General features: G+C 44.4%; 1 protein-coding gene across 6 annotated transcripts in view; it reads left to right on the top strand.

The window, feature by feature from the left end:
• PNPLA7 (patatin like domain 7, lysophospholipase) overlaps positions 1 to 22338 on the top strand; it is a 283100-nt gene that overhangs the window by 210559 nt on the left and 50203 nt on the right. The window lies entirely within an intron of this gene.

Here is a 22338-nt window from a genome sequence, read left to right as displayed (position 1 = left end):
CACCTTGTTCTGAGGGCTGCAGCTCCATTTCTAGTCTCCCATCCAAGAAGAGGGTGTGGATAGCTCAGCCTCCAATAATACTTTAAAACAGGTGGTTAGACATAAGTGTTATTCTCTTGTCCTTCCCTGAAATCCCCAGGAATCATCTCCGTTGCTCAGTTGATCTGTGAGTAAAGAGATCATTTGTGTCAAAGCCCAAAGCATTGCTCCCAGGCTTCCAAACTGGTATATGCATAGTGTTTGCTATACTTTTAATGGAAAGGTGCTTGGATGCCAGTTCAAAAGATGATTCATTATTTAGACAGCAGTTAGGTGAAAGATGCACTTTTTGAATTTTAAAGAGTGAGATTGTAGCTCAGACTTTTTGAGAAAAAGCAAAGCTGCTTTGGGATTTGTAGAAGCCTTTATTTCAAGATTCACATTTAGTCTAGAGCCCAGCAACATGTATAGAGTAAGCTTCTGCGTCCCCATCATTATTGGCAAGGTGACTTCAGAAACTCTTGTACAATAGGTATTTCTAAACTTCTTGTGGATAAAGCCACTCCCAGTGAAATTTGTTTTGACAGAAGGCTACACAGGCTTTTGTCACCTGCTTAGTCTTTACATTAAGTATCCTCTTTCCTTATTCTTGGAACACAGATCACTTTAGTCACAGTGATTTAAATGCAGATGTCGTGTAAAGCCACAGCGGACTGGAAAAAGTGTAAATGGCATTGTTCTGTAATCTTGGTAATAGAAATTGTTTGGCTGTTATTTCTGGAATGTTTGCCTGGCTTCTTCCGTGGATGTCAGTTTGGGAGGTTTTACCCAAGCTACTTCCTAGTAATTATCTTTGCAGTTTGTCATGACAAAGGGGGTGTGGAAACACTGCTTGTTCTCTATCTCTTGTTAGTATAAAAATATAACAAGTCAAACTGATACTGTGCTAAAATTATAGCATTTCCCTTTTATGAAGTGATAACTTTAATTTTGATTAGAAACATCCTGGGGTTTGAAGGAAGAAGGGGGTTTTAATTTAAAAAATATTCCCTTCGTAAGTTCTTTCTCAGCAATGAGAGGCCAAATCTGTGACAGAGACTTGGCCCAATCCAGAGAAGACTTTCATGTGCATTGTCCTTCCCCCATAAAGCCCACCCTTCCTCTGCTTTTCTACAGCTGCCTGAGCAAAACCACTTTGAAACCAGAATATCAATAGAAAGCCTAAATATAACCCCCAGATTTAATATAAAGTCATTTGGGAATGTTTCGGGATTCAGAAAACAGTGCTTTGGTTTGAATAAAGATGGTTTCATGGGTAATGGATGCAACTGCTGTAAACAGAATTATGAAACAGGCTAAATTCATTATTGATTGTAATGCAGTTACTCCAGGGGTGAGTTTTTGGTCCAATGCATCTGTCTTTGTTGGTGATATAGAAAAGTATCTGATAATGAAATGTCCAACTTTATTATTCTGTGGAGATGCCCAAGAGAATGCACATCAGATGTAATTCAGCTTGATAAGAGGATGTGGTAACACACGTGATGCATATATGTCAGGTTGTTCTATCAGTAGAAGGAGAATTAATCATCTGAAAGAAATGAGGCATCCAGGGTTTGGATTAAAATGTCAATGGTTGCATGACATCTTAGGAGCTGGAGAGTACTTCCCACCTTGCATTCAGCTGTTTTTTGGATGTTTCCCAGCCATACTGGAGACAGATGGATGTTGCTTGTAAAGGAGGTATAGCAGAAGAGAAGGAGCCGGTGCAGCCATTTCAGAGCTGAATGGGATTTTACAAATTAATCTCAGGGGTCTGATGATGTGTGTTTTTTAATATGCTCTGAAGTACAGGAAGTAGATAGAAATAACTGAAAGCAAATTTTAATAATCTTCATAAACCAAAACTTAAAAAGGAATACATTTGCATATTGGTAACACTTCATTCCCTATGAAAAACCAATAAAAGGAAATAAATTCCAAATCATGTGGCCATGCCATGGCACCCTCACAACTTGTCCCCCCAGTGATGGGAAGGAATGTGTTTCTTCATAACTAGCTGCCTTTTCCCTTCATTAGATCGGGCGTTACATTACTTACGATACATTTATGTCCCAGGCCAACTAACACAAAACCTTATTTACAACCTCAAGAGAATTAGCAGATATTCAGAGTTCACGTAAATGTGTAAGGTGGCCCATGTGATGGTTGTGTGGGAAACCTAAGGTTATAATGAAGGTTTTATGAATAAGGTGCCTCTTTGGCCTTTTCTTTGCCATTTGTAACTTGGCAGTGGTTCGTTTTGAAATTCTCTGCACTCTCTGAAGGTAACCCACCTGTATCATTTTGTGTCCTTCGCAGGTTCACTGTTACATCTCACCCTATCCATATTACTGTGGGGGATCTGATAGTGACTCCTATATCTAGGTTGCCTTACAGTGTCCATTTTAAAACATTCTGTCTCCTTTTCTTTGAAAAGCTCTCACATTTCTATTTTGTGGGAGGTCATTGGTATTCAGCAAGGGGATAAACCACTGGCAGCAGAAATGCCATTTCTTTGTCCCGTGCAATTCCATTCAGCTTTGGCTGAGAAAAGAATCACTGTTTTTCTTCTCTTCTTTGCGTTGCTCCAGAGCATTCTGGCAGGCTGACAAAATTGTAGCTAAGCACACAAGTATTCTCAGGGTGATCTTGTGAAGATGCTGCAGCAGCAGAACCTGTACTCACTGTAATGGGAGCCCATGGGTGCTGTTGCAACAGCTGGAAGGGGGAAGAAGGCTGGGTTGGCTTACCCCTGGTACCAGAACATTTGCCCCATTCATATCTGACACACTTTGGAGGCACTGCAGGGGCAAGAACCACTAAATTCCTGGGGCGTTTGTTTATACGTGTACTCCAGCAGCTGTGTGTGTGTGGTGGGGTCACTTTTTAATTAGAGTGGCTCTGAGGTGCTCTAATTAAAGCGCCTGGAGTGTCATGTGTATCAGCGTCCTCACACTGAAAAATGGCAGCAGGCATACTTTAACTTAAGTTAAAGCACTCCTTCTGCCATTTTTCAGCATGGGGGTGGTGACACATGACTGGAGTCTGCTGGAGCACAGTAATTACCATGGTCCAGCACACTTGATTAATTGAGTCCTCTCTGATGCATTGTAGTTACAGTGTGTCAGAGCAGCCTCGCTGCACGTATATAGGCATCCCAGGTGTTTGAGTAAAAGAATTGAGCCAGGCCCCCTGCCCAGCTGTTTCTCCAGACCCATGATAAGGCCCAAGAAGACCCATCTGCTCCTCCCCTCTCCAAATGCACACTTTTCAGGGAGAGCACCACTTGGGACAGGAAAGAGAGGAAAAGATGGATGGGATGAAGGTCCCTTAGATGTGCCTTTTTCCATCTGGGCAGAGCTGTCCATTTGCTCTAGGATAATAGCCTTCTGATGCTGCCAGCTAGCATTACCTTAGTTTTGTAGCACACATGATAGAAGCGTATGCTGCAGTTCTGAAGGTCTGTCCTTAGTAAAATATTTTTGTTCTTTAAAAACAGAAAATACAGCTCAGGAAAATAAATTTTAAAAAATGTAGGTTAAAATAATGTTGTTTAGGTGGGAAAAGCATACACTGTTCAAATAGGAAACACCAGATTTATGGTTGTTCTGAAGCCTTAATTCCCCTTCACCCCAACCTTTGGTCATGTGTATGAATTATGGTAAACTGTAATGATATACCATGCACTGGTTTTTGGGCTTTTCCTTACAAGAACTTTTCTTCACTCAGTGCAGTTCTGCATAGGAAGCTGTGAAAGTTCAATTTTAAAGCCTAACTTTAGTATGTTTTACGCTGCAACACAAATGACTTTAACATAATTTTTAGTATCAAATTAGTAAATATACTGGTCATTGGTGCTAGTATGGAACTTTGGAATACCCCAATGTTACACCACTGCAAATAGAAAAGGATCACTAGGATGGGGTGACCAGATCAGCTACACTAGGTGCTGACTTAGCGGGGCGGGGCATGGAAAAATTGTAGCTGTGTCATGTGGCAGCAACTGGAAGCTGCCCTATGTGTAGCAGTTACCCTGGGTGCCTGACTGCATTGTTACACCTCAGCCATTTTGAAAATGTGTGTGTTTGCCCTTCCTTTTTGTTTTTCATTCCCTTTCATCTGCAGTCATTTTATGCATTTGGCTCGATTGGAAGTGCTGTAACAGCATGCGCTGTCTGTCTGTTCAGTTTTAATAGCACTTTAAAATTGTTTAAACTTGTACATACTGCACAATGCAGGGTCACCGTCAGTGGTTTGTAAATCTTTGAGCATGTTCATAGATTTCATAGACATTAGAGCTGGAAGGGACCTTGTAGATCACTGGGTCCAGCCCCCTGGCCCAAGGGGCAGGACATCAGCTAGGGTCAAAGGATCCCATCAAGATAAGCCTCCAAATGTTTATTAAAAGTATCCAGAGTAGGTACTTGCACCACCTCTGTGGGGAGTTTGTTCCAGGCCTTGGGGGTTCAGACAGTAAAGAAGTTTTTCCTTATGTCCAGCCAAAATGGTCTCGCAGGAGTTTGTGACTATTGGACCTTGTCATCCCCCTGGAGTGCTCTGCTGAACAGGTGTTTCCCCAGATCCTGATGCACACCCCTTATGTACTTATAGGCTGCTACAAGTCACCCTGAGCCTGTGCTTCTCCAGGCTGACGAGTCCCATAGCTTTGCAGCCACTCTTCATAAGGCCTATTCTCTTGTCCTCTGATCATGCATGTGGCTCTCTGGATTCTTTCAAGCTTCTCCACAGCCTTTCTAAATTGTGGAGCCCAGAACTGGATGCAGTGCTCCAGCTGCAGCCTCACTAAGGCCAAGTACAGCAGGAGGATGACATCCTGGGTCTTGCTTGAGATCCATCGGTAGAGTTTTGTTCGCTTTGCCAGCTGCAGTATTGCATTGGTGGTTCATGTTCATCTTGTGGTCAGTGATGACCCCAAGTATCTTTCAGTCATGGTGCTAGCAGGTGTAGCATTGCCGAGCCGGTAAGTGTGATGCTGGTCTGTGTCCATACCGTCCCCCCCCACCGAGTTGGAGCACCATGCATTACTCCGTACTGAATGCCATCAGGTTTTCATCCATCCACCTTGTAAGCCTGTTGAAGTTGGCCTGGATAACCAGCCAGTCCTCAAGTGTGCAGGCTCTCCCCCAAACTTTGGTATAGCCAGGAAATTTAGCCAGTCTACTTCTGACACCAGTGTCCAGATCATTTATGAAGACTGTCAGCATGTGTGGAATAGCTCCTCTATGCTCTTGTTTCCTGCCTGCTATGACTTAGATCTTAAAGAAATTAAATTGGGAGGAAGTGATTATTACCAAAGGAAGTATCTGCTGGAAGTACTACGCTGAAATAACTTGGTTCTGTTTTGTTCTGCTTTTATTCAGTGGTTTGCCGGTTTACAGGGAAATCCCCTCTTAGAGGAGAGGGGAATCACCATCCTAAGGGTTAACCCTGGGGTCTCCGCTGGGTCACCCTCTGTATTCAGCAGAGGATCTCCACCCCCCAGCCCTGCAAAAGGGAGTCTCTGGGCTTCTCAGTCATGCCAGAGTCTTAGCCTGCTCCCCTCCCCATAATTGACAGAGAAAAAAGAAAAGTTTGTTTGTTCTCATAAGCCGCTAATTGACTAATTAGCGGCTTGTTACCACCACCACCTGTCTCCTTTTATTGTGAGGCTTCAGTGAACAGGCTTCCCGGCTCTCCTGCTGTTGGGGCTTGCTCTCTCAGCCCTTAGTGTCCCTTTTCCTGGGGTTCCTGAAGTCCCCCAGTGTTTTCAGGGATTGGGGCGGGGTCTTCCCACCCGCAGCCCCTCCGGCTCAACGGAGCATCCCCAGTTCTTAATGCTGAGCACGGCTCCCGCCCGCAGCCTGGCGCTGCTTCTCCCAGCACTCACCGTCGCTTCCGTGGACTTAAGGTAAGGTCTGATGAGATCTGGATCCTGAGATCCCTCCAATCCGGCGCCAGGGTCCCTCGCAGCTCCTCTCTCTCTTTCCTCCTGTGGTACCTGAAGGCCTCTTTCCTTATCTTCCTCTCTTTTTTTATCCTCGGGGTTTTGTTGCCATTGTTACCTGAGGGCCGGGGCCCGCCCGCCTCATGATCTCGTTATTTCCAGCTGTTCCCTTTTCCTTAACAACAGGTCCCAAGGAGAACCCTGTTACAAAAACATTAAAGAGTACAGGTCCGAGAAGGGAGCCTTGGGGGACACCACTAGTCACTGAGTGCCATGTTGATTTGGTTCCATCAACTACCACTCTCTGGGTCCAACTTTGGAGCCAGTTCCCCAGCTGTCGGACTGTGGAGTATTCAAGACCCATTTTTTCCATGAGGACATCATGGGACACCAGTCGAAAGCTTTTTTAAAGTCCAAATATATGACATCAACCTCTTCCCTTTTGTCCAGGTGATATGTCATCTGGTCATAGAAGGAAGTGAGATTGGTCAGGCAAGACCTACCTGCAACAAACGTGTGCTGGCTGTCCCTCAGGATGTTGCCTTCTGTTACCCTGTCAAAAATGGTTTCTTTGATATTTTTTCCCCAAATCTTCCCAGGGATTGAGGTCAAACTGATTGGCCTGTAGTTTCCTGGGTCTTCTTTCCTCCCTTTCTTGAAGATGGGCACCACATTGGCCCTCTTCCAATCTTTGGGTACTTCCCCCGAGCGCCACAAGTTCTCAAATATCCTGGCCAGTGGCTGCACTATGATGTCTGCCAGTTCCTTTATCTCTTTATCTTATTCCTTTTTCCTTTATTCCTTAATCTATCCAGACCAGGTGATTTGTGGGGGTTCAGCCTTTCAAGATGCTCCCTCACAAGTTCCACACCAATGGTGGGCATATATTCATTCTCACTCTGGTCATCCTGCATCATGTTAGGCAGGGTGGTCCCTTTTGGGCTGGTGAAAAACCAATGCAAAGTAATCATTAAGCAGATTGTTTTTTTCCTGGGTGTCGGTAGTCAGCTGCCCCAACTGATTTAGCAGGGGTCCGACGTTGCCCTTGTTTTTCTTTCAACTCCCCACATATCTGAAGAAGGACTTTTTATTGGCCTTGATTTGTGTAGCCAGTTGGAGTTCAGTTAGTCTTGGCTTTTCTAGTTCACTCCCTGCAGGTGTGGACTAGTGCAGAATACTCCTTTGTGGTGGTTCCTGTCTTCCATCCTTTATAAGACTCTCCTTTTAGACGTAGGAGGCCCATGCGTTCTCTGTTGAGCCAAGGGGGTTGTTGAGCCTTTTTACCATCTTTCCTACGGGTTGGGATGGACTCCCGTTGTGCTGCTAGGATCGCTTCCTTAAGGAGCAACCACTCATCATGAACTCCCCTCCCTGTGAAACCATGGCCTCTCAGGGCCTCAAGAACAAGCCTCCTGAGCTTATGAAAGTCAGCTTTCCTAAAGTTGAGGACTACTACATTGCTGGCTGACTCGCCAGCTTTGTGATGGATAGTGAGGGTGATCAACCCGTGGTCACTGTCACCCAGCTTCCCTTTGATTCTTAGGTCGCTGATTAAATCATCCCCTTTGGCCAGTACCAGGTCCAGCAACTCCTTACCTCTTGTTGGCTCATAAACTTCTTGAGACAGGTAGAGCTCATCCATGCACGTAAGGAAGCTTTGAGACCATTCAAGTTTGGCCGAGTGCTCTTCCCATGAGATGTCCGGGTAGTTGAAGTCTTCCATGACAACCATGCACCGAGAGTGTGCAGCCTTGGCTGGTTCCCTGGCGAATTCTTGGTCAAGCTCTTGTTCCTGGTTTGGAGGTCTATAGTAGACTCCTACCATTATATCCTCTTCACCACGTTCCCCTCGTATTCTAACCCAAAGGGATTCCAGTCATCCTCCTTGGGTGCCAATCTCAGCTCTCCTCCTTCACATTGAGAGTTACCCCACCCCTTTTGTCAGCACAGTCTTTCCTGTACAAGGTATAGCCATTTATACCTGTAGTCCAGTCATAAGAGGAGTCCCACCAGATCTCCATTATCCCTATGAGATCATAGTCATTTTTGACAGAAGGACCAGTTCTTCCTATTTATTCCTCAAACTCCTAGCATTAGTGTACAGGCAAGTAATTATGCTGTTGGAGGCCCTAGGCTTCCTTGTACTCATGGAGACTCTCTGTTCCTGGGCTGAGGTAGGAGCGGGTTTCCTTGAGCATCCTAACATGCTGGTTTTGCAGTTGATGCTCAGTGAACTTGCTCTTGTGGTTATCTGCCCGTCCCCCAGCGAGCTTGATTTAAAGCCCAGTCGAGCAGGTCAGCCATTCTGGATGAGAAGATCTTCCCCAGCTCTTGTTGTAGAAACGTACTAAACCTCCCCTCTCTTGTAAGGTTTTGGTCTTGGACAAAATATCCAGTCCAAGGAATAGAGGAGGCTGACAATATCCAAAACAGGATGTAAAGTTATGAGACTGGTTTTTTGAATGGCTCACAAGTGGTTTAGCAATTTAGGTAAGTAGAACAAAATTGCCACTGAAATTCACTCTTTACAGAGGTGAACTTACTATGAGATTAGTTTCTGAAGAGAATCAGAAGTCCCTCTGCCAGCAGTACTTGTGCTGTCATGACCTGCAGTGCTTAAGGGAGTCTGTGTAGTTGTTATAGCGGGGGACTGACAGTCATGATGATTGAGTTTTATTCCTCTGCTGTTTCACTGTAACCTTCGGCAAGTCACCTCAGCCACTGTGCACCAGTTTCCCCTTCTGTAAAATGGACATGGTCATACCTTATCTGTGGTAATTTTTCCAAAGGCAGATCTTCACAAGGTGCTTGTATGCAACATGCTACACAAATGCAAATTGTTGCCACAGTGAATTATATTATAGCAATACAGCTAGTATAGATATAGTTTCTTTTGAAACGGCTAGCATAGATATAGTTTCTTTTGAAACTGTATGAATGCCATATATGCTTCATGCTCGCTAGGCTGAAATGAATGCATTTAGTGATATGTGATGAAAGCTGTGCCTAGCTCCACCTTCATAAGTTTGCAGTGCAAGAGAACTCCTTTTCACTGAGTTTGACTGGCTTATTAGTTATGTAATGCACTCTCTACCAGAAATTATTATTTCATTTTAAACTGCTCACTCAGGATACCAAGATGGTGTTTAGACTTACCTAAACAGTGTCTGCTCTAGCTTTCATTAAGAGGGTGAGCAAGGTTTGGAGAGTAAGTACTTTAAAAACGATCATATATCTTATCCTGCTGGTGCAATTTTAAGGTTATCAGGACCTGAGAGATAGCAGCAAAGCCTGGAAATCCTATTCTTTGAACTAAAGAAAGAAACCTCCTCCTTCAGTTCTTATAGTCTTTAGTGTCAGTGAGGGTCCTTTGCATACTAACTGATGGAATCGTCAAGAGGGAATAAGAGGTTGAGTCCTCTAAAAGCCAATAAATAAAATTAAAGAGTAATTTGCATTATGAACCATCCCTTCCCTAAGCCCCTTTCCATTTAAGAAGACCCATTGTGCTCCAAGTCAGAGCTTGGTCACTGAATATATTGGAACAGTAGCAATTTAGCACCTTAAGGTTATTTCTAACTGAGCTCTTGCATTTATCAGCTTGAAAATTTCATCTAGGATAGATGCGATTCAGTGTTGGGAAGGTGTTTGCTAATCTGTGATGTTTGTGCTTCTATTATTGTATCTCAGTTGGCCCTTCATTTTCCCCTCTTTTCTTAGTTCAGGTTGCTGCACAGACACTCACTTTTTGGTCTCATAACTATTCTTACACTAATTGGGGAAAAATGGTACCTAAGTAGCACTGGGGTGAGAGAGGTGCTTTTCAGATGAGCACCTGAGAATCATGTTAATCCTGCCTGTTTATGCTCCTCTGGTGTTCTGAAGCCAATAGGTCATTATGTGACAGAGGATGAAGATCTGTTGTTCCTTATGACAAATTACTTTTACAGTTTTATTTTACTGAAAGTCCTTATAACCTTTCACTTGAATGTCTGCAAGTAAACCAGAGGAAGAAAGTTACATTTTAAAGTGAATAAAACTTTCAAAATACTGTCTAGAGAAAGCAACAGTGTTCTGTGCATGTGTGTCCAGTTTAGGCACTATACTTTTTATGCTGGGGGAGAGCAGGGATGGTAGATGGCAGGAAGCACTAGCCTCTTATGATGCTATGTGGCCTGCAGAAGCTCCCAACGTGTTCCTGCCCGGGGAGGGGGGGAGGGAGAGTGCCTGCTGACAGGCCACTCCTCACAGAGGCGGTATAATAAAAAGAGAGCAGCTGCAGGGCAGCAGTGGGCTCAGATCCTCCATGCTGGGCTTGGGAACTGGTAGCACAAGGCTTTTCTAGCTGTGGGGTTGAGCCACTCCAACTGCCTTTGGGCCCACATTTTGCAAATAGCAAAGCCAGATTCAAAATAGGACTCGGTCAGTTAATGGGTTATTAGCGCTGCTAATGGCGGTTGAACAGAATGGTTGGAGATGTTTCCTCCAGCATCTCCAACCCAGGAAATGGTGGATGCCAGCGAGGGTGTTGAATAGGGGCTAGATCACACTAGCTCAGCAGTTACCAATCTGTGGTACAGGTACCACCAGTGGTATGCAGACAACCTGTCAGTGGTATGCATTAACAGATTGATTATAATTACTTTTTATGATAAAAATGTGCGGTGGTACTTAAGGTTGTATCGTTTTAAATTGGTGATGCACAGTTTATCAGAATTTGAGAACTGCTGCATATCCAGTTTGATGCTCTTCCTCTATAGCAATGATAGGTAACGGTTCACCAAAATTCCCTAAGTGGCTCTGCCACGGGGCCCAGCCCTGTGCTGTCACCGCCTGGTGATCCCAAGCTGCCCCAGGGATCTCCATGGAGACAGGCCCAACACCCATGTGGGCACGGTGCACTCAGCTGGGTGGATGGGATGGGACCATGGACGGGCAGGGTGTTGCACCCGGGAGAGGGACAGGTGGGTGGGGCCAGGGCTGGGACAGTGACACTGTGGGGCTGGGACCCACAGCAAAGCCATGATCTGCTGCTCATGCATCCCTGCAATGAGCACCAGTTCTGTGGGCATGTTGGGAGCAGATCATGGCTTTTGCTTGGATCCCGGCCCCACAATGTCACTGCCTTGCAATCCCGGTCCCAGCCTCATCCCTACCTACCCATCCCACTCCCAGACACTGCCCCCCACCCACTTACAGCCCCATTGTATCCACTCGTCCAAGCATGCCCTACTCGCGCGGGTCCCAGGCCAGTCAACACGGAGACCCTGGGACCAGCTTACAGTCATCAGGTGGTGACAGCACAGGACCAGCCCCATGGCAGAGCCACTTGGTGAGCTGTTGTGAGGGGCAGGGTGGCTTGCAACAGCTCGCCATATACTCCCTAAGTGGCTCTCAGGGCCCAAATAATTACCTACCCCTACTCTATAGCATCTACCCCTGCCACTGTCAGAGATGGGTTACTGGGTTAGATGGACCATTGGTTTGACCCCGTATGAGTGTGGCATTTCTTGCTTTTATTTTTCAGCCTGCTTTTTTATTTGAATCCAATGATGCTTTCTACAGGGGCAGATCCAGGATCTGGCAAAAGAGGATGCAGGAGCAGCAACCTGTACTGTAAAGGTGGCTGCATCCACCACTCCCAGCCTCTTTTTCCCCCTTCCTTCCCCCCATCCTTCCCCTTACCCACTAGTGTGGGCAGGCCAGGCAGAGGGAACCTCTTAGAACTCTTTGAACTGCTGAAAGTACGGAAGAATCCAACCCCCTTTTCCTCTCTATGGCCCCTGCCTATATGAGTTTTCTCCCTGGACAAAGCTCTGAAGTGCTGAAAATAAGAGGGCATGATTTTAGTATTTATTCATATAAAGACAGTCTCTCACTTGTAAAAAGGATTGTGTCCTCACACTGTATCTAAAGTGTTCAGACCTTTATAAATGCAAAGGAGTGATTGTATACGTATATTTTCACAGTACAGCAGCACTTAGCATCTGGACCACTTGGGTGGTTTCTACAGGTGTCTTAGGGCCTCTGTCCCTTGAGTATTGCTTGAATGTTGTGGTTCCTGAACTACATGTATAAGCTGTATTCATAACTTTATCTTGAAATGCAGTCTTATTGACAGCCACCAGCACTGACGCAGCTCTCCTATCCAAACTAAAGTTTGCTCAACTTCAATTCTAAATAGTTGAGTAGGCTATGTAACATCTGGATCACCATATGCACGTAACAGGTTTTAAAACAATGATGCAGCTAACCTATTTGACAACCTTTTTTTTTTTTACAGTTTGGGATCTATAGTGTGAGTTAATGGTCTGACCAATTACTAAAGCATATAAAAACATGCATCTTGCTTATTCAGTTGACTTCAGATCGACAGAGTGATGTCCTGATACCCAGCCAGTTGTGCCATCCGCTCCTCTTTGACACCAGAGTGGAACATTTAAATGGCTTATGATATTTAGGATATTAACATTTTTGGAATTAAGTATCCATTTTTCCTTGTCCTGTGAACTCCTGTAGAAAGCATCAAGCAGCACAAACTTTCTACCCATCTACTCCAAGGTTACAAAAAGGTCATACTAAGTGGTTTCTTTGGACCATCCTGGTCTCTAACTTTCATCACGCCACATGTGTGAATTTCATGTTGTATGACAGCAGTACTTTTGATATGCAAGTTAATGTAAAAGAACCCATATGGATTTTTCATACTAACATTTTGGTAAGGTTTTGCATATCTCCCTAGCAAATGTTAGATTTACAAGACCTCTGGGAAAAGAGTACATTAAAAAACTGATGAGCAAAAAAAAATAAAATCTTAAAGAGCATCGTTCTGTATTTGCTTTTCACAGTGTCTTATAGGTACTGTAACGTGCAGAACTGTCTGCTCATGGACTCTCCTGAGCCAGCCTGTACTATCCACTTCCCTTCACACCACAGTGACAGCTCAGTCAAACTATTCTGTCATCTCCCCCACCCCCATGATTTGTGGATCTTTTTCTGTCTTCTGTACGTGTTTGTCATCAAAATGGACTCTTACGAGGATTTGTAAAGTATTTGCAGCAAAAGCAGTACCTGGAACAAATATTTGTCTTACCTTTTAAAGTCAGTTTTGATCATTTACAGTTCAGCTATAGCTTTGCCTTGAGTAAGGAACATTGTGGTGTTGACCTGATGTAAAGCAACAGCTTGTGACTTACGGGAATGATGCTCTGCTTCCTGGTTTCCCCTGTTCATGCCAGACCCTATACCATTGTAGCCCTGGTGCCCTGAAGGAAAGTGTTCTGTGCAGATAGAGAGAGGTATGGGGCAAATAATTACTGATGAACTATCTCGGAATTGGCTATTTTAAGCATGTTTAATTGTGTGATTCAAGGGATTTATGTGTTTGTCATCTCGATGGGTTAGAATCTGATGCTTCTCATGCTGAACAAATATATCATCAGTTTCAGTAGAACTGTTCAGAGCAGGAGTTGACAACCGATGGCCTGTGGGCTGGATGTGGCCTGCAGAGTCCTTTGATATCATCTGCATTTGAGAGGTTTTGGAAGCATTTGGTGGTGGTGATGGGGCTTTGGCAGCTGTTACTTTACCATGCTGCCTCAGAAAGAAGCATTGGCTGGGTCCTACTGTCTGCCACCCATCCCTGACACAAGCTGGGTCAGTCAGGCCCACAGCTTAGAAAGGTTGCCAACCACTGGTATAGAGAGAGTGAATGTATGTTGTATGCATGTAATGTCCTTTATATGTGCTAATATACAGGTAACAGCTCTTCAGAGTACTTGTAAGCACCCATGGGAGCCAACTTTTTGTGGCAAAGCAAAGAAAGAGTAATTTAAAGTTTTCCAGCCAAATGTTTTTGTTGTTTGTTTTCCCTTTCTTGTACTTTTAATGGCTTATTCATATTTGACATTTGAGGCTCCTGGTTTCCATTGATCTGGTGGCCTTCCCATGAGGCCTCAACAGTGGTGAGGCTTTTGGGCATTGCAGCTGACTTTAAACTACGCTTTATTTGTACATAGAACAAAGTTCCTGAGGAAGTTAGTATTTAAAGAAGAAACTGGATTGCTGGCTGAGAAGTGCATATGGGGTTTCTTTTCAGAAGTTAGTTTTACTGTAGATCTGATAAGTAGGGGCCTGTAGTACTGCCTCGTCCTGTGGGACTGATGAAAGTAAATATGTACAGGGGCCTTTGCCACCTGCATACTAAACCTGGGTTGGAGGGAATGTGGCTTGTCAACTTGGATTTGTGAAGGAGGCTGTCAGGATAAGTTATCCAAGGCAGGGGGTGAAATTATTTCTTGCCATTGTCAGTGAAGGCAGGAAAAGGGCTTTGATGTCTGTTGTGTGTAGGATCTGGTGTTGTCATAGGATATGCTCATCGTTAAAGGAGTGTGTATGTGATGAAGGCAGGAGCAGAGCTTGTGGCAAGGCAGTTGGGTGGGGATCTTCTAGAACAGGGGCTGGCAACCTACAGGCCACAGACCCAATCCAGCCTGTGAAGAAACTGGATCTGACCCACGGCATCTCAGGAATTGGCAGCCTGCTCCAGTCACAGCGGCAGAAGAGGCAAGCCCAGGGTCCTAGGTCAGCCATGTTCAGTTTATTCTCTCTGATGCAACAGCAGAGGCGGCATCCCCAGGGTCCCAGCACTTTGCCTTTTTCTATTTGTTCCCTTCACAGCATCTGCTGATTAATGGGGAGGTGTGAGGGTGCAGCCCACAGTGGGGGATGGATTTCAGGCAGTGGGCTGCAGTGGCAAAAGGGGCAAAGTACCCCTGTACTATAATAAACATTTTCCAGATTTCATTCTTTTCATCCTTTTAAGCTGCACAACTTGATCAATGTAATTCATATAGCAAATTTATTATAACAACAACAGATTTTTGGCAGTGAAAGCTGGAAAATAATTTTATCCAAGAGGGACCCGGGTCTGTAAGAGTTGTTAGATTTACAAGCAGAGCTCTTGTATTGGTTGTGGTAGTTTAAGTCTTATAATGCCCCATGTTGAGGCCACCTCTGTTTCTGTTCAGGTTAGGTTTACTTGATTTTTTTCTAGATCAGTTGCTGTGTCACTTTAAAAATAGGAGCATAGAGTTGTGAAGATAAAACTGCAGAAAATATTAATAAAGACAGAAATGGAGAGTTTCTCTTCATTGCAAGATTTCTGTTTTATATTAGAAATCTTGCAATCAATTCAGATTCATCAGTAAATTCAATTACTTTAAGACAATAGCTCCACATCTCTGTTTCTCCATGCGTTTATCTTATTTAACTAAGTCCAGTTTCAGATCCATATTGGTAATCTATATATCTGAGTGGGATCTAGATAGAATTTAGATATTTAAGTTGCAAAATATGGTCATGTAGCAACAAAATTCATTAAGTGTCTACAGTCATCTGGTACCTAGATTTTAGACAGACTAAGTTGTGTATAGTGCTAGATATAGTGAACCTAGGCTTCTGTGCATATACAAAAGCATATCACTCTGGGGCACCAGGAACATAGCTCTTGTCTCCATCATGATACAGATACAAGACAGAGTGGTTCTCTAACTCAGAGAGTTATGTCCACAGAAGGGCCCAGGCCAGTAGATATGCTCAGAGTATTGATTTAAATACAGAGCAGAGTAGCCATAGCTGTTTTCAGTCAAAAATGGAGGCGGTGAAGGTGGCAGAGCCCATGTAATACTAAGTGATCTACTGGCTAAGCTTAGGAAGTGGGAGACCTGGGTTCTTGACCCACCTCAGCTTCAGGGAATCAAACTTGCATTTCCTATTTACATAAAAGGTGGGCACTGCCACTAACGGTAGGGTGCCTACAAGCAATGAGTTTTTAGGCTGTGAATCTTTATTAGATAGAGGTACCAAATGTGCAGCCCTGGTGCAGGTGACTAAGCTTCAGAATAGGGAAGGAGTGCGGATGCAGCCATGTGCTTAGTGTTTCCTATTGGCCAGTTCTGGGCATCTCATTACTTGTTTCCTGGATCCCCTTGAATGCCCTTTTGGAGGCATCAAATTCTCTTTATTGACTTTATTAGGTAGGTTACCATACATCCAGGTTTTACCAGACATGTCCTCTTTTTTGGTCCTCCAATCTCTGTCCAGGCAGTTTTTTTAAATGTCGTCAAATCTCCAGGATTTTGCTCTGCTCAGCATAGAAGTTTTTCCCAGTACTTCCTAGCTTGTCCTAGCAAGGAGCTGCTTGAAGCAGGTGGAGGGTGATTGGAGGCAGGGGGCATTGTGCATTTGCACGTGCACGCACGCATGGCTGGCATGCAGCTGGGCAGAGTGTTGGGAGCAGCCCCAGCAGCTGCATGCAGGTAAGTCTGTGGGGGGCGGGGCTTGGAGGGCCAGGGCTTAGGGACTGTGTGTGGGGGGGGGGGGGGTGTGTTGGCAGGGGTGTGTGGAGGGGATGGGGGGGGTGTGGGTTGGGGAGGATGGGTGCCTGCTGGCACTGGAGGAAGCTGTCCAGGACCTGGGGCTGCAGCAGGGTGGGGCAGGTGCAGGGAAGGGGGCAGGGAGTCTCTTAGGGGCAGCAGGGAGCTGTGTGGCTGGGCTGCTGGCACCTGGGCTAGTGCCCATGCTCACAGGGGCAGGGCAGCCACGAGATGTTGCAGAGCTGGTGGGACCAGGGGTCTGTGAGTCGGGAATGAGGGGCACTGGCAGGGCTAGAGGGGCTGTGGCTTGGGAGTGAGAGGTGCCAGGGGACTGTGGGTTGGGAGTGCAGGGCACAGGCAGTGTCTGGGGGCTGTACATCAACAGTGAGGAGTATCAGCAGGGACGGGGGGCTGTGGGTTGGGAGTAAGGGGCACCATCATGGTCTGGGGGTGGGGTACTGTGAATCGAGAGTGAAGGACAGCAGCAGTACGGTGGCGGGAACTGTGGCTTGGGAGTGAGGGGCAGGGGCAGGGCATGAGCATATCACTGCTCCCCCCAGTCATATTCCCACTCCCCCCGCCCCCCTCCCCATAGGTGTTCTCTTTTTTTAAAACTAGAAATATGTAACCCTGTTTAGGAGCCTATGTGTTCCTTTTAATTGCCCTCCTGGGGGTCATTTACTTAATTGTAAGCAGGTCAAAGTTTAAATTAAATGCATGTTGGTGACCAGTCTGGATTTTGCCATTAGTTCTTAAATTGATTTTTTGAGCTCTTTTTTTTTTTTGTATGGCATACATTTTTATTTCCATAAAAATAAATATTACTTGGATAACTTCTGGCCTGACACAGATTTCACTGTATTTGCATGTCTAAGTCATGCTGCTGTAGTGATAAACAGCGATAAACCAGTTTGATTTCAATACACCAAGCTGACTAACACAGAAATGAAGAAATGTAGTAACTAGAACTCTTTATCAAGAGATAGTGCTGCTTCTTAGTAGATTGGGAGGTCAGCTCATGAGCCTTATTTCTAGTTTTGTAATGAGAGTGGAGAAGTAGGCACCGCTTTTCCCCACCTCTGAAGTGGGTATAATTTACTTCCCTGTATCTGCCCCACAAATGAGCTGCATGGTCTAATAAATGCTTCTAAAATGATTTAGATCCTCAGATCAGAAATACAGTATTAAGGCCAGCTTGTTGCTTTTATCACCTTATTTCTCCAGTGTTTTTAAGGTTATGAGAGACTTTTAATTCCAATACTTCAGGCCATGTTATATTCCATCATAGTCTCTTTTGGGGGATATTTCCCTGTTTTGTTTCAATGTCCCTTTCATTTAATTGTTGCCCTGTGGGGTCAGGCCAACTTTCAGAATCTCAATATTGCGCTGTTAGACAGGAGGGTGTGACACAATTGCACATGTACAAACACACAAATCAATTAGGTGCGCACGCACGCACGCAACCAGCTCTGGCACATGCATACCTATCACCAATTCAAGCACATACACTATACACCCCAAAAGTTAGACACAGATCACTAATTCATATATCATGCACACAATGACATATATATACACACAACCCACCTACACATACACACAGATAAGTTCCTAACTTGGATGGTACAGTGTGTATGCGTGCGCTTGGGGTACCTAGGATACTTGGGGGAAGGTTCAGTTGAGAGAGAGATAGTTAAAGTGTAGTGGGTGAAAGTTGCCAGAACCAGGATTAGAACTGGTGGACTACAGAGAAGCTGGCTGAGGAACTGAGGCTTGGGCTTACTTAAGATAGACTGGGGCTGCAAACTGAGGCAGACAGCTGAGATACTGGAGGGGCGGGCAGATAAGGGGTGGCAAGGAGGAGACAGCCAGGAAAGAAACTGAGGCAGAAACCTGGTTGCTCAGGGGAAAAGGAAAAGGCAGTAGGGATAAGACAGTGGCAAAGAAACGGTGGGGTTGGAGGCAGAGAGCTCAGGACAGGTGTTGGAGGTGGCAATGAGCCAGAAGCAAGTGAGGGAGAAATGAGACAGAAGTTAGAGGAACAAGGAGCAGAGGCTGGAGCAGGGCCAAACCATAGTAAAGCAAAACCCAACTTAGGGGTCCAAATAACAGTTTTATTAAACAGACAACACGCAACACAGCCCCATGAAGTTATTGGTGCATGCATGCACGCGGCAGAAGAAAGCGACTCAGTGGAAGGGTTGGAGTCCAGGTAGGCAAGAGAAGCAGAGTCCGAGTCCGTGGTTGAAGAGGGGGTGGGGGTGATAGCTACCTATCCAGGCTGGAAAGGGGTCCTTGTTCAGTAGGTATTGTCCAGAGGGGCATTCCCGGCAGGTGTGGCATGGTGCTGGTCCAGATGGAGATGGTGTCCCACTGGGTCTGTCTTCACTGCCCCTTTTTATAGAGGCAAACCTTGTGTGACCCTAGTGACAGGAGGCATGCCCAGGCAAGGGTCAGTCCCTGGTGTACTAAGCATGTGTGCTGCATGCAAGGTTGTACAGTTTCGAGTGTCTGTAATGGTGGGGTACAATGGTAGAGTTGCTGGTTCTGCAGGGTCTTTTATCTTTCAAATGCTGGGTTCCTGTCTCTGTTCCTGGGTGAGGTCCATGGTTCCTGCACGAATCAATGTGAGGTGATGGCCTAGTCGTTACAGGCCATTCAGTAGAGGCCTGCTACCGTTATATTTCAGTCATTCACAATCACTCTCATTCATCCAGGAAAGAATTTGCATGGGAGGGGTACATGAATCATACGGTTGCAACACGGGATGCCTGGGAAGAGGACACAAGGTGGAGGCTTGACGTACAAAATGGAAACTTGACATGACTTACGATAACTTATATATATAGGCCTAAAACAGTAATCAAACAATATAAAAGCAGTACAAACATAATAATTATCACTTATAAAACAGTGGGTATCGATATCAAAATAGCAGGGAACTTATTTGCAAAGAGGGGAGAAAAAATAAAACTTATTACCTAAAAATGTTAAAGCTACATCTTAGCTTACTTATACTTATCTATAGGGAATAGAGAGGGAGAGAAAAAGTTAGAAATGGTTGGGGAAGGGGAGGGAATGCATTTTAAAGTAAATAAAAAAAAGAAAAACGGGGGGTTTTGCTACATATTTAGCTCATAAACCTGTTGTAGAAGGCAAAGATTCAACTCAAAGATGATTTTTTTTTTTTTGCTTAGACAGGCAGTGCAGTTTTGCAGTAGCCCTGACCATGATATTTTCAAATGACAAATTGAAAGCCAAAGTAAATGGTACTACTCAGTTATTTAGAGAGGCCCTTTTTCACCTCAATGAGTCTATTAGGGGAGAAAGAGAGATGATGTGGAGACTGAATACCTGAATTGTAATATCATTTCCTTTCTGAAATTGAAATGGGCTTTGGAAGTTAGTACAGTATGATATTAGATATAACAGTAACTCTGCCTTGCTAGTCCCTTAGTCACAGGCAGCCTGGAAAATGAGTGACACTTTTCCTCAGCATATGCTTTGTACTTTTTTTATTCCCTGACACCAACAAAGAACATCCTATTGGTGTTTTAAATGTAATTTGAGGGGGGATAATCTTAGTGGGCAGAATCTGTTCTAGATTAGTTTTATGTTCTTCCAGTTGCCTGACCTCAGCCCAGAGTATGGTCTCTATTCCTACTGAATCTGAAATGCCCTGCTCTATTTGCTCATTTTTCCAGTGAGTTGCATCTAATTTGTAATCTGGCTTGCCACATTGCATACATATGTGCTTGTCTTCAAATGACATTTTCATATTTTTTTTATTATCAGTTTTGCAATTTCTTCTTGTATTAGAGGACTCTGACAAATACCAGTGCCATTTCTCTCTGGGAATTGAGAAAAGAATCTGGATTCATGATCAGGAATTTTTATGCAAAATCTTCTGTCAATAAGGCCAAGATAGTACTACTCTGATCCCATGTCTTTGAAACCCTGAACTATATCCAGGGGCTGAATAATGTTTTGAGGAGGTAAGTTTATACTGCAAATATATCACTAGTTGCTCTAGCCCTTCCCCCCAAAAGGGCATGATTTAACTTGGAATTATTGTTATTGGGGAAAGAAAAAATAAAACTTTGCACCTAAAAGTATCTTGTAAATATGAACCTGGTGAGGTAAGAGCAATAAATAACATTGCAGCCCTGCTGTAGGGAAGGTGAAACATGGGATAGTCAAGTCAGTAACTTGATCTGGCCAAGATAGCTAGTGAGTAGGCAGAATTAAAACGTGTGCAGAAGTGTCCTACTGTGACACTTCTGCTCTAACCCTTAGGCTCACTTCCCCTCTCACTTGAAGGACATTCATTCATTAGGGATACTCTTTTGGATAAACCCATGGAAGCTCAGTGTACAAGAGAGAAAGGATATTTTAAGTTATACACAGTGTTATATGCACTTGTCGTTGCAGGGAATAATGTATAAGATCTGAATAGAGGAAAAGCATTGTTGAATTGCACACTTACAAATTGTGTTTATATTAAAGATAGCTGCTTGGGAAGTGCATAGCCCTTCTGTAGTATACATGTATCCTGTACTTATCAACAATACTGCTGGTCTGATTTCTAGCAATAACACTATGCACTGCTCTCATTGATCTCAACAGAAGTAATGTGTAATCAGCAACCCTGAATGTCCAGGAAAGCAAGGTGTTGCTAGTGCTCATCTGTACTGTACACGAACAGCACTGTAAATCTGTGTAGTTTTGGTACAGTCTGCACATTGGTCATGTTGCACATTTACACTATCATGCATCACTTTCAGCATTGCCCTGGCACCATATGGCTTCTCTGTGAAATTATGCCTGAGCCTACAAGAGGTACGCTATCACTGCCTTGCTTGCATCTGTATTTTCTTTCATGACCATTGTTAATTGTTAGTAGATGGCCTTGCTCCTGACACACACTTTTACAGTTCTCATGTTAAAACATACAGACTGCCCTCTCTGGAGATGCATATTTCTGCATGTGCATGTGTGCATCCATGTATGTATACTCTCACACATGTGCATGCTCACACGTAAAGAAAAGTAAAAATAATCATAGGTTAGTATGGATGTGTTTAAATAACATCTCTGTGCACACATGCACATGTACATGCATGCACATGCGCGCACACACAGGGGGACAGAGTATATGCGCATATGTAGGGCAATGCTGTTGTCTTAGCGAGCGTAGTGGAATGTGTGCTGCTTGGCAGACTGCCTACTCCTGCATGCAGCTTCCTTTGGCAGATTGCCCTTGCTTACATGTGCTGCTGCTTTGTGAAGAAGAGGCCAGCAAAAAGCCAACTGTTGAAGTTTCACAAGGTTTGTTTTTTTCTTGTATGGATCAATTCAGTCTTAAAGTTGCATTTAGGCTTTTTCTTCTGGATGGTCAGGGATTGGCAGCATCAGCTAGCAAGCCTCATGTGAATTAAGCATTATTCGAATTGGGAGATTGCACACAATCCCCTTCATAGCAACAAAGCTCACCCTCCTTTCATTTTTCTTTGACATACCCTTGCTTGAAAAAGGTGCTTCTAATCCTGTTGCTGCTTTAGCAGTTAGTTAAAGTGTATTGTCTTAGTGTAAAGGAAATCCCATTTGTATCGTTACCTGGGTGCTCTTCATTGTGGGGCAGAGTGGTGGTGAATTCTACTGTAGAAATAATAACTATTTTATTTATTTAGTGTTCAAGAGCTCAGGACAGTGTACGGCAGAGGAAACCACTTTCAGAAGAATAGTCTGAAACTACATTCTTTGTATGTGCATACACACACAAACCAATGAGGGGTCCAGTTATAAAGGCTTGTAAGGGAAGGAAGGAGATCAAGGGCCAGCAGTGCCTTTCTAAGTGCGCTGTTTGAGAGAGAGAAGCCTTAACTTTCATATCACATTGATTTAAATATGTTAAAGACATAAGCGGGAAGCAGGTTCCACAATGTAGGGTTCACTCCACAGGAAAAGCATTGTCATTTGCTTATTTGAGACCTCAGG

The sequence above is a fragment of the Crocodylus siamensis genome, chromosome 11 (genome assembly GCF_052110815.1).
Source record: "Crocodylus siamensis isolate JL-2025a chromosome 11, ASM5211081v1, whole genome shotgun sequence".
NCBI lineage: Eukaryota > Metazoa > Chordata > Crocodylia > Crocodylidae > Crocodylus > Crocodylus siamensis.
The sequence above is the reverse complement of the archived record's forward strand: the minus strand, read 5'-3'. Positions and strand labels throughout refer to the sequence as shown.